We start from the raw sequence: 13,571 nt of genomic DNA, 5'->3' as shown, positions 1-13,571 counted from the left end.
GCTTGGGAAAAAAAACGATAACAGTCATCAACTTGAATATAATTCCTGTGGGAAATGTAAGGCCGATAGCCAAGTTGAAATGATTGATGACCATTACATAAACCTACAATATCCTTACATTGTCCAGATCACCCTGGTGTTTATATGTTGAGCAACACCGAGGTTACTATAACAAATTATTACAAATACTTGAAATGGATTTTTACAGTAAAGACTCCATCTGGTAGCAGGCACTAGTTGTGAATAAATAATGTCTTTCATACTTTAATAAATAAAGCCTTTCGTACTTCATCCTCTTCCCTGTCAAACACTTGTGGTCGTCAAGCCAGGCAGTTTTTTTTTTTTTTTTTTTTTTTTTTACGTAGACTTGTCAAAGGCGTTGAACAACTGTATACTGTGCATAATGTGTCAGCTGATATTTTGATGTGAAATCAGTGCAGCGCCCCTAAAGTTATTTTTGATCATCCCTTGGAGTCAAAGTGCTTGTATTGTAAAATTTAAAGAGACTAAAATCTTATTCAGTGGTTGAAAGCTGTAGTGCTAACTTTTTCATAAAAATGAATGTCAGTTACATTCAAGCCATCGCCAAACAAGTTGACACAAAGTTGATTAAGCCTATCAGCTCCAAACAACTCTCTCTGTATTTCTCAGTACGGCAGTGTTTACAAACTGGTATGGCCCCTCAGAAAAATCCCAAGAAGAGCCCAAGAAATGTTTCAGTTGTTGATTCTACTGCTACGAAAAAAAACCTGGATGTACAGCAGAAGGTCTCAAATCCATGCGCAATCACTGAAGGCTTTACCTCATGTAGATGCACCGACAGTGTTGTTGTTATTAGTCAGAATTCCTCATGGGGGCAACAGAAGTTACGTACTGTTGCTTTGCCAAACTATTCAGATCATTTGTCGGAGTGATCTGCACCACTCCACTACACCCAGCAGCAGGATTGACCTAAAGTATGAAAAGAAAAAGTGCTCATAGTGCAGTTAAATGCTCTCTGTCAGTGTGTTACTATAATATCTGTTGTTTCTGGACTAGTATCCCTGCTGCATTAATGTCTATGTTGCCTTTTCCTGCTGTATATGTTTACGGTTGAGCTTATTCTAACTCATTTATATAATGTTGGGTGGTTAAATCTACAGCAATATGTTTGTGGCGTGGCTGTCCAGTTAGAATCACGTATTTCTAATGATGGACAGCTTATCCATGGAGGGTTTGGAAAATGAATTAAGCTTAAAGATGACCTATTATGCAAAATGCACATTTTCATGGTTTTTCAACATTATTATGGGTTGTTGGTGTGACGAGAGACTTCCAAAGTATGAGTGAAAACAACCCTCTCTCCTTTTCCCAACCTCCACCTATCTGAAAATCTATGTTCAAAAACCCCAGTCAGATATTTCTCCCCTTATGACACCATAAGGGGATAAGCCACACCACCTCATTGCCAATCTAACTTAGCAATAGCTCCACCTGTGATAAGAACACCCCCAGACAGCATTGTCTGCTCTGATTTGCCGAGAATCTAACTGCCGGATAGTTTCAGGGCCAATCAGGGAAGACTAGGCTTTTTTGGAAGGCGGGGCTTAAAGATACAGGCTCTAAAACAGAGCGTTTCAAACAGCAGCTGAAAAGAGGAGATTCAGCAACTGCACTGTGAGGAATATAAAGTTTTGTTTAAACACACCATACCATGAAAACAGTTTCTGATTGAAACCCAAATTACAATATTGAACCTGAAAATGAGCAGAATATGTGACCTTTAAGAACGAGGACACTCTCTCAAATGATAAAGAAACACTTCATCCTTTAGTTTGTCTGAACAATTCTAATTCAACATCGCAATACGTGGTTGTCACTGGTATGGAAAAAACTGTAATCTAAACTAGTTACATAACTAATGCTGCTGTACAAACGTTATGGTAAATCTGTCTATTTTTAAAAGTCTTTGACTGTGAGCTGTTATTATCGCGTAGGATATCTGTTGGCTTGGCTGTGATCTGAAGAACATCTGCACACGTCTGCACCGTTGTCTGCAGTGTATATGTGAATGCTGTTACACTGTGTAGGCCTAATACATGTTGACTGAGCATGCTCTGCAGTGTTTCAAATGGAGGATTTCTGAGAGCTGCAACTGTACTATTCTGTAAAACAAAAATGATACAGTACCTCGATATATGACGTGTTTTGCGTGTGAGCTGTTTTGCATTGAATACGTTTTATTGGATCAAAAAAATAAATCTAGTTTGATGAATGCAAATGCCTCCGCGGTGTGGGATTCTGAAATGCTGTTAGCATGCAGGCGATAGTGCTCTGACTGTGCTGGAGGGATGAACTTTATCACCTTTCTATCCACATTCTACACTTTATTCGTGTTCATTTTTTTTTCTCCATTCCCCCTCAGAGGATGTATGGTTAACCAGAGACCTGCAGACACATAAAGAACACCCTGATTTATTAGGAGTCAGAAACAGACAGATGTTGTTGGATGATGATTTTCTCTCTTCCTCTCCCTCCTCCCAATGGTTGTGGCCTCGGGCAGCTCCTGACTCTTCCCCCTCACCCTTTTCTGCACTCTCCCCTCCTTCTGTCCCTCCCATATCCACTCTACCATCCACATTGTATATACTATACAGTTTATATACTGTATAGTATTAGTGTACTACTTTGTTAAACATTTGAATGCCCGCTGCTAGTCAAATCATAATAAATGGCAGAGAGATGCACACCTGTCAGCAGAAATGTATTTTGTTAAAAATGCGATTCATGTGGGCGCCTTTAGCTCAGTTGGTAAGGTGTCCCCCTCCTGGGCCGGGCCCAGCAGCAGACCCGGGTTCGATTCCCACCCGCGGTCGTTCTCTGCATGTCACTCCCCTCTCTGCCCCATTTCACCTCTGTCTCTCTGCACCATCAAATAAAGCATAAAAATGCCCAAAAAATATCTTAAAAAAAATAAAAAATAAAAAAATGCGATTTATTAACTTTGATGCAGTCAGTTGACATGTTTTCTAATGTATACTATCATAAAAATAAACGGTTCCGCACATTCCAATAACAGTAACAGCATCGGCTTGGTAATTGTCTAGACAAACTGTCAAGGATAGAGATGCTCCTAAAAGGTTTTAACCTTATAGTCTTATAGGCTTGGTTTTCACAGTGGGTTCGTGCTCTAAAATGAAAACTTCTGTTTAAACGTTAGGGAAATGAGTCAGTACTTGCATCCCTAATGAATATATAGACTCTTTCTCCCTCTCTTTGGTCTCTTGGCTACGTACACGGTCTGCTTGTTATGATTGCTGTGCGTTCCATCTGCCATGGCCTGCAGACAGAGTGAGTTAGTACATGTCAGTGAGCACAGGTATGCAGCAGCGTGGACAGAGGGCTGGCTCACTGGCCCACTGCTGGAGCATGAGGAGGAGGCAAGACGCTCACATGCTCTGGGGCTGACACATCAAGACAGCTCCTAGATCAGCCACAAGGTAACGGGGCAAGCACACAACATGCTGCAACACGGCCTGGGAGACTGACTCAACACAAGTTTAAAAAAAAAAAAACGCCTTATAAAATGATTTGGATCGGAGAGGCTGATCCATTTGGTACAAGTATAATGCAGATATACTGTAGAGCTGGATGTAAGTCAGTAAGTAAGTAAAATGTATTTATATACAGGGTACAAGCAAGCAAGCAACAATAACGCTTTCACACACCAAAAATGAACAAGGTGTATTCACTGTCCATCTACTACTACCATCTTGTGACAATATACCTTGCCAAGTGTTCGCCAAGTTGGTGAATTGTGCTGCCGTGAGTGAAAGTCAAGACTCTGTTTTGGTCTCTTCTAGTTTATTTCTAGAGATATCTGCTCAGTACATTCCCCAGATATAGTCTGTCTGCCCTCTGCTGTAGGACAGATACACACAACTCTCAGGACTTTAGCAACGTGTTTTCCCTCAACTTAAAGTGACAACGAGGAACTTTAAAATATTAATGAAACAGTTTTCAATTTTTCTTCCAATGATCATAAACGACCTGTACCATCAAACAAAACCATCAGCAAGAAGAACACTATTTTGATATAGTTATTATTAATGGTTTTGCCTGTGTCCGATTCCCCCCCCAACCCCCCCCCCCCCCCCCGCAAAATCAGACAAAACCACAAATTACCTTTATTTATCTTATTGTCACATATCGATATGCAAGAATCTTTTTTGCATCCTGGACCTGCAGTCTCTCTTTTACTTGATTCCTAAATGAATGCAAGCGTCTAGCAAAAGATCTATGACAAAAAGATGACAAAAAAACACTACCGTCTTTTTCCAAAGGGGGTACTACAATAAACAGCGAATCAAAGTTCCTCGTAGTGACTTTAAAGGAGGACAATTAGACACCCGTCCCTGCTGAGCGGTGTCCTGAGAAAACCTATACTCCCCCACCACCATCCAGACCCACCGCCATTCTCCTCATGTTTGATTAGTGAACACAGTTGATACAACAGCAAGTGCAGAGTACAGAGAGCAGAGGGGTCAAGCATGCCTTAGCAGCTCCTCTCTGTCACCAACTCACAGTTTGACGTTTAGTGAAAGTTGCAGCATGAACACACACACACACAATCTCTCTCACACACTTAATCACACACACACACACACACACACACACACACACACACACACACACACACACACACACACACACACACACACACACACACACACACACACACACAGACACAGCCACAGGCTAGCGATGGATCTGCCCGCACAGGGAACCATATACCTACATGCACACATACATGCACGCAAACAGGCACTTTTTGCGTGCAGGGATTTGTGCTTGTTTTTAATTTAAAAGTGTAAGTGCCGATAAAGCAGAAACCTCCCTCACACACACACACACACACACACACACAAACACACACACACACACACACACACACATACACACACACATTTTTGTGTGCACTCACTCCCATCGAGGAGCAACATATTTTTTTTCTCTCCAAGTCTGTCTGCTCCCTCCTCTCTCTCTCTCTCTCTCTCTCTCTCTCTCTCTCTCTCTCCGTCTCGAAGCAGGTGCTGAAATGAGACACTAAATAACTATTAGAGTTAGAGGAAGGACGAGAGAGAGAGAGGGGGAGGAGAATGAGAGAAAATGAGAGAGAGCTCTTCCTCAACAGTAGCAAAGAGAGAGAGAGAGAGAGAGGGAGGGAGGGAGTGGAAGGGAAGGGAAGGGAACCAGAGAGAGAGAGAGAGCACAGGAGCTTAGAAAGGGGATCTGCATTGTAAGTAGCTCTGAGCAAGGGAAGCAAGTGGTGGCTGTTTCTTTCAACCTGCTTTTGTTTTTCCCTGGAGGAGGCTGAGAAAGAAGAAGGAGAACAAGCCAGTAAAGAGCACAGATTTTGAAAGAGTCCGTGCTGCATTTAAAAAAGAAAAAAACATTGTTCTATAGAGGGACGTATAGGGAGGATAAGAAGAAGCCGGGAGGAACACAAGGCAGCAATGGATAGCAGCAGAGTGGCTCAGCCCTGACCCTGGGATGGCCTGGATTCACACACTGCTGCTGGCCACCGTCCAGCTCAAACACTAGGCTGCTCACACCGATGAGGTACAGTATACTGAGGGGACAAACAAGCAACAGTAACGCTTTCACACACCAAAAATGAACACTGTCCATCTACTACTACCATCTTGTGACACTATACCTTGCCAAGTGTTCGCCAACTTGGAGAATTTTGCTACCGAGAGTGAAAGTGGAGCTGTGTGTTGTTATGTATGTGTGAGTAAGTGAGTGCATGGCTATGCTTTGTGTTTGTTTGTGTGTGTGTGTGTGTGTGTGTGTGTGTGTGTGTGTGTGTGTGTGTGTGTGTGTGGTGCACTAAGTACTGCTGCTGTGTACAGTATAGCTTGTCAGGTGCATTGCATTTATGTGACAGCACACTGTATATGCTCTGAATACAAAGGTAGATATTGTCTTTATACGGGATTCAGGACACAACACTGTCAGGTGTGTGCCAAACCCAGCACTCTGTTTGCCCCGGTAATTGTCATGCCTCTGTTGACAAAACTATTTTTTTCACTGTCCTGCAACAGCAAATAAAAAGAGTTCCTGATAGCCACGGAAGATATCTAGCCCAATCAGATCCATCAATACTGCCTGTAGGATCATTACCTTCACTATTCTTACAGTCTATTCTCTTGTTAGCAGAAGTTGCTGCCTGCATCAGTTATGTTCTCAGCCTGTTTCCCTATGGATGCTTCCCTAGCCTTGAACGTGAGGGTTACAGTGTGCAGTGGGGCAGGTAAGTGCATGTCTCGAGTATGTTGGATGAGGGGTTGTTAAAAAACTGTACATGGTTGAAAACCTGGCGCTGCAGCTCAAAACTCACTGTTCTCCTTTTTGAGGACTTTTACAGCATGAGACCGAAACCCCTTCTCTTGACTCTATAGCTTTCTAGGGAGTGTATGTCAATCTGTGTGTGCAGGTCTCTTAAACATGGGAAGTGTATTAGTGCTTCCATGTGTACACGTGTATGTTTTGCCCTGATGCGGAGATCAACAACTATTGTGCCATTCAGCAGCCAGGTTAGGATTTCTAATTCTGAAGCAAGACGCTCCCTTTTTCTCTGGTTGTTGTGAAACATATAAGCACCTCCAGACTTCTTTATCTTACTAAACTCCATCTGTGTGAGAGAGGGGGGGCACACTGACGTGAAGGCTGCCTCTTCTGTCTGCTGTCCCCGTGACTGAGCGCATTGTCATGTGAGTTGACTACTGTAGTATGTGTCTGTGTGCACTGGTAGTCTGGACTAACATATTTGATCTGGAACTTAAACAGATAGCCGTGTTTGTTTATCCTGAATTGTCCGATTTACTACGTTCTGCCCCCGACTCGAACGCACCACCTGCACCTTGGGTAGACGTGCACTGGCACACAGCATGAATCAGGACCTTGAACTGTTTTACTGCACTGTATTAAAGGCTGTAGATCCCCCTGGACGATGGCAGATTTTTGATAGCCATACACATACTGGTAATAATAGTCATCACGTTAGACGGACAGAGTTTTAGGGTGGGCCATTTCCTTAAGGGGTTGAATTCCCAGCCTGCGAGCACACTACAATGTACATTTGATTTACCTCTGCATGCTCATATCACACAGATCTGTAACACAGCCCCCACAGGGCCCCTACTCCTTCCCACTTCCTCCCTCCCTCCCTCCCTCCCTCCCACCCTCTCACCCCCCCACACACAACTCCATGTCTGGAGAGCACCTGCCCCATCACCTGCCAGCGTGTGTGTGTGTGTGTGTGTGTGTGTGTGTGTGTACTTGTATATACTGTGGGGAAGGCCAACCAGGATGCCATACCTCACCCACACCTCCCCCAGCTTACCATGCATGCAAATGCTACCTGTGCTCCTTCTGGTATTTACATTCACAATGCAAACACGTGCATGAACACAAACTGACTTAAAGCAACTTGCCCCTATGAACTTCAGTGACAATGACTCTGTTTAGATGCACAGCAGTATTCAGATATAAACCTGCTAAAGATCATATTCCCAAAAACTCATTGCCTTGTACTATGCAGTTTCTCCTCACCTTAATCAACACAAGGTCATACGCTATAATCTTATCAAGCCACGTGGAGTATCTCGACTTTACTTGCATTATTGAGAACTGTATACACCTTAACCGCACTAATACGCTTCGGCAAAATATTTCGGCATTTGCCACAGTTTATGACACATGCCCTGGTTTACGGCTTTTAAACGAGGGTGTAGGCCTACATGTCATTTGGTTCCTTCAAAGAAAGATATATAATTATTTTTGACTGAACAAAACAGTGCATGACAACAAAACTTACACAATAGTGCTCATTTTCCTCGGATTGCCGACGTCTGACATCATGAGGCTTCCACCGCTACTAGTGCACATTGCTGGTAGCATAGACTGTATATACTGATGGACATATAAACAGGAATATTACTGTAGCTGCTGCCTGCATATGTAAACACCTTATTTGGAATATTGTCTTAATCTGGAGTATGGACCTTAATCAGAATATGTTGTGCATGTAAACATAGATTGATATTTTGACTCTGGTCCCGTCACTTTCCTGTAGTATTCAGTTTTGGGCCTAAATAGCAGCAGCCTTAACAGCCCATAATAACAGCCCTGGCTCCTTGCACGCGTATGGTTGGCTTTTCCTTTGTGTTGTGTCTCCTGCCTGGGTCTAGGGGTCAATTTGAGAGGAATGAGCTCGCCCAGTCATCCAGGGAATGTGGGAAAGTCTCTGCGTATGCCAGAGGGGCTTCTCATCTGGGAACGATGCGTCTCTAAGGTTGGACATGAACTTTTCTTCATACCTGGACTATAAGACGGACCACCTACTGAGTAAAACCTGAGCCTTCACCTAATAATAATAATGCAATGTGACGGCTTTGACGCGTCAGTAGAAAAGCTGATTTTTTTTCTAAGACAACCGGAGACCTCCTGGGAAAAGCACAAAGCATTAAACGTTGAAGGCAGCGGTGCCCGGGCTGTCATGTATTAGTTAATCTGCCTTGTCAGAGAATATTTGGCATGGCATATAAAGGTTAAACCTGCAGCCAGAGGGGACGTGTGCCGAGCAATGCCCCAGCTGTGCTGCTGCTGCACACCTGCCCTCAAGGTTATTTCACATTGTGACTCGGCCAGTGCCAGGCAGTGTGTGTTTCACGTTTGTATTCATGCGGGATAATACATCTTTGGCTCAGGAGGCATTGCTTGTGCTCGAAATTTTTTGCTCCTTCAGTAGAGCAAAACAGAACACACACACACACACACACACACACACACACACACACACACCAGGTGCACTCAATAAATTCAGAAGAAACTCTTTTTCACCGTCTTCAAGGTCGTTTAGCCTGCTTTCAATTCATCACTCGAATCCAATGTCAATTACTCTAATTAAGTTAGATGGTTCAGTGTTGAATAGTTATTAGCCTACAGTGGGACCGTTTCTGAATGGTCAGCTCATTGCGAGGTTTGTTCCCACTTTTACCTGATCCCATTTCAAAACAACAGGCAGTCAGTGGATGGCTTGTCCATACCTGTCCACACTAAAAGCAAGAGGGAAAGGTAGGGTGGAGGGGGGGGGGGGAGCGGGGGGGGGGGGGCGAGGGGAAACTGTTCACACACAGTTGGGGGAAAGTGGAGCCAGAAAACTGAGATGAAGAGTGTGTGAGTGAACGCAGTAACAGATGAAAGCGAGAGATGCATCAGCAGTTTGTTGTAAAGTAGGTCAGCGTCTCCAGAGCTCAGTGGCAAAGGCTCAGATAGGAATCAAAGTGCTCCGATTGACAGTTTTGAGTGCAGCCAAAACCCAGCCGTGATCCCTTTTTCAAAGAATATAGTATACAAAAGAAAAGAGATGAAATGAAAGGAAACTACAGCAGTTACCTGAATGGCACACCTTGTTTTAGTGTTAGTCAAATGCTACAAAGTGTTCCAGCGCTGATATAATACAGGTGGATCAACAGAGCAGGTAATCACCAGTAACTTTTAGAATGGATTAAAGGATCAGGCTCTGGCATTCATGATGACAAATGACTTTAACAGTTAAAGGATACGGTTGGTGATGTTTAATATTGGCATGTTTTGTCAACAAGCCTCGATAAGAACAAAACTAACAATGCATTAGTCCGTTTTTCAATACTATCTCCCGACCCTCTCTTTGGCTCTTTGCCCCAAGTCATAAATCTTGATAAATTGTGTGTGTGTGTGTGTGTGTGTGTGTGTGTGTGTGTGTGTGTGTGTGTGTGTGTGTGTGTGTGTGTGTGTGTGTGTGTGTGTGTGTGTGTGTGTGTGTGCGTGTGCGTGTGTGAGTGTGCGCATTCATGGGAAAATGCCATCGAGTGCAACAGTAAAGCTTATTTATATGTCTTTGATAGTTTCGGCCAACAATCCATGGCACAGAGCAAGAAGTTATATCAGGTTTTACTACATAGACAACATACAGTATCTGAGGATCAATTCTTTGTGTATTCATGAGTGACTAAAAGAACAACATAGAAACTCACTAGATCACCTTTTTAATGTACTTAAATGATACTTATCAAGCAAAGTTCACAAAGATTTGCTAGCTCCTCCAAAGTTTCGATGTCAATTCGGGATATTGTGGTGTTATTTTTTTTAACTATTTGCTGTCATTTAACAGATCATCAGAGGGAAATGTTTTCACCCTCAGAAAAATGTATTACAAAAATAGCCATTGTTTTTTTTTGTCCTTAAAATCTTAAAGGAATACTTCACCCATACGGAACCATCGTTCTATCATTATAAAATCGCTATTATAAAATGAATGACGTTTTCCTTCCCTCAGTCTTCCCTCAGTCTTCCCTTGGCCCAGCTGTCCTGTTAATCCTAACCCTACATTTTACCATGTGTGATGTCACACGTGGGAAAATGTAGGGTTAGACAGTGAGACCAACAAACACTCTGCCTTTTCTCAGGCTAGGATGAACCGATTTCTAAAATTCTTGCACATTTATACTAAATAGGATCTCAGAGTTCAATACACCTTCATATATCCACCGGTGAAGTAGGTCTTTAAGGAAAGGGCCCTTTGCGGCATGCTGGCTCCTCACTTTGATTACATAGTCAGTCATCTGTTATTGGAGTAGTTGTTGTTAATACCTACATGAAACATCAAATGGACTCTTTGTAAAATCACTTTCTTGATCGACCGGACAAGGAACATACTGTACTGTAAGCCAAACACGTATTTGTTTCTATTGTGTTGGTTTAACTTTCCCTATGACCATGATGTAACCTGGCAAAACATCCTAGGTCAGCACTGCTTTTCTTAGAAACATCTGCTCATATCCATCATCTGTGTCAGAAGGGACTGATTATGAGATTGTCTGGATTTACAGCTTGTGCCCTCGATCAACTTGGTGTAGCTTTTGCGACTTATGTCGAAAGCGCCATAATTAGACCTGGTTATTTCCATAAGTTTGTCAATAGCTTCTTTGTGTCTTCTACTATCCTTATTGTTCACATGTGTTAGCGTATCCCACTGCTGCTGTTATAGTGGCAGAGTAAAGCGTGGTGGGGATGGGAGGGGGGAGGTTAAAAGGTCCAAAAATCTTGGTGTTTACGTGTGACATGGTCGCCATTTTTTCCTGCAGTCTTTTAAATGAGAGATTTGCTGTTTGTCTGTTTTCCGTGAGCCATGGATGATCCCACTGGGTGAGACAAGGTCAGGGAAGGCCTCTCTACGTCTTGTCGCTTTCAATCAAAGACGGATTTGCCTCTCAAACTAACACACACTCGCGTTCAGGTGTGACTTGTGTGTGTGTGTGTGTGTGTGTGTGTGTGTGTGTGTGTGTGTGTGTGTGTGTGTGTGTGTGTGTGTGTGTGTGTGTGTGTGTGTGTGTGTGTGTGTGTGTGTGTGTGTGTGTGTGTGTGTGTGTGTGTGTGTCATAGCTGTGTGTGTGTGATGGGGAGCCATGGCTTGTCAGTATGCATCTTCGTGGTGAACTCCAGAGGTCGTGGGTATGAGTTGCCCAGGGGCTGTAGGAGAGGATTAGGAGGACCCACACCAAGTGTAAACATTTGGGAAGCCCCCCCCCCCCCCCCCCGCCCTCCTCTGTAGCCTCCGGGGGGGCTCACCTGTCCCAGTGTGTGGAGGCTATACTAGAGGAATGAATACCAAGAAACTCCTTGACCTGAATTCACTCAATCATACTCACACCATGCAGGTGTCTGGTCGTCTTCCCACAAGAAGGAAAAAAAGAGATTGCAGCTTAGCGCGTCACCTTGACATCTGGTGGGCTTTCTCTGCTTGGAATTTTCTGTCTGGCTGAGAGGAGTGTGTTTTGATTGAGAGATGTAGATGAAGCCCATTAAAATACCAAGAAGATAAACTGCCTGGCTTTCCATCCAGGGAATGCAGGTGTACATTTAAAATGCTCCACCACATGGAATGAAGTTACGTGCATTACTGTCAGCTTTCCTCAGTCGAGGCAAATCACTGGGCTGAGAAGGAATGGAAGGTATCTCAAGAATTGATATGGGAGAAGTGTTCATTTATTGTCCAGTAAGAGGATACGGATGGCAGTGATGGAGGTAGTAATACCACACTGTGAAACTACTCTGGTAGTACTCTAAGATCTTCCCATCTCAGAAGTTGGAACTATGATATTTTTGGCACTTAATCATTAAAAATGACTATTATAGCCAATTCATTTTTATCAATCAAGTTATTGATTATTCAACTGATTGTTTGATCTGCGCGTGTTGGCCTTTAGCCTACTGTTGGGTAGGGTATACAATATTTTATCGAAGTTGATTGAGTAGCATATAAAGAAAGGATTTGGGTAAAGTGCACGTGCCTCACTCTTGTACTTAAGTATCAGTACTTGAGTAAATATACTTCATAACATTCGACCACTGACAGATGGGAGATACATTCTATTGTTTCAAATCATCCGAAGCCACATTGTTTATTGACACAGACCTACTCACCCCTAACAAGCATACAAACTTATTGCATAATATGTGAATTTGATCAAACAAGTTCCAAGTTGCCCTTGTCAACAACTCTTAATTTGCATCGACGTCATTGGATTCGAGGCTTGTATTTTGTATTTTACACTTTAACTCCACAGCCTTTTGCAGCATATCAATGGAATCTAGTCTGAATTACAAACACTAGTCATTTAAACAAAAGAAAAAATCCTTTATAAATGTGCTCTCATTCCAGTCTCCAAGTGTTCCTAGTTTTGGTAGGACACAGAGAGAGTGTGGGCGGGTGGTTTTCCCAGCAGTGACGCTGGATGATGTCATGTCTTGTCTCTCCAGACAATGCTGGGCTCTTTAGTCTACTGCTTGGCAATTAGTGGTCCGATGTGACCAAGTTAAACTGCGGGCTCACACACACACATGACCTGGTCGCACCACACTGTAAGGACACTCCAGTCTGTCTGAACAAACACATACCACTCACGGAGAGAAACTGTGCAGGTGGGGGGGGGGATGGACAGACACAGTTTTCCTTTTCGGAAGTTGCACAAAGTCTTATAAGTGAATTTATATAAGCTGGTTGTATTTTTTTAATCGCCCACAATTTAAAGCTATAGTGCGTAACTTATTTTGCCCCCATGAGGAATTCTGAGTTATTACAACAACACTGTTGGCTTATCTAAGGTAAGCCTTCGGTGCATCGGGCATGGATGGTATACCTTCTGCTGTACATCCAGTAGCAGTAGAATCAACAACTGAAACATTTCATGGGTGCTTCTTGGTATTTTTCTGAGCTCCTGCACCAGTGTTGGAGGGGCGCCAGCAGTTTGTAAACGCTGCCACACTGAGAAATACAGAGAGAGTTTTGTCGAGCTGATAGGCTCTTAATCAACTTTGTGTGAACTTGTTTACTAATGGCTTAAATGTAACGGACATTAATTCATATGAAAAAGTTACGCACAATAGCAACACTCTAAATACTACTAAACATGACCTACATTATTTTTTGTGATGAGAAAGTGCTGCATCAACAGTTGCAAGTGCCGTATCTCCTCTGCGACAGA

General features: G+C 43.1%; 1 protein-coding gene across 1 annotated transcript in view; it reads left to right on the top strand.

The window, feature by feature from the left end:
• The first annotated feature begins 5,277 nt into the window (after positions 1–5,277).
• The window catches only part of arhgef19 (Rho guanine nucleotide exchange factor (GEF) 19), a 23,248-nt gene continuing 14,954 nt past the window's right edge, over positions 5,278–13,571 (top strand). The window contains exon 1 of the mRNA XM_080031237.1: positions 5,278–5,601. The gene's annotated coding sequence lies outside the window, so the exon portion shown is untranslated. The remainder of the gene's footprint in view (positions 5,602–13,571) is intronic.

The sequence above is a fragment of the Ammodytes marinus genome (genome assembly GCF_949987685.1).
Source record: "Ammodytes marinus genome assembly, chromosome: 7".
NCBI classification, from domain to species: domain Eukaryota; kingdom Metazoa; phylum Chordata; class Actinopteri; order Uranoscopiformes; family Ammodytidae; genus Ammodytes; species Ammodytes marinus.
Note: the sequence above shows the minus strand (reverse complement) of the source record. Positions and strands in the feature narration are given on the sequence as shown.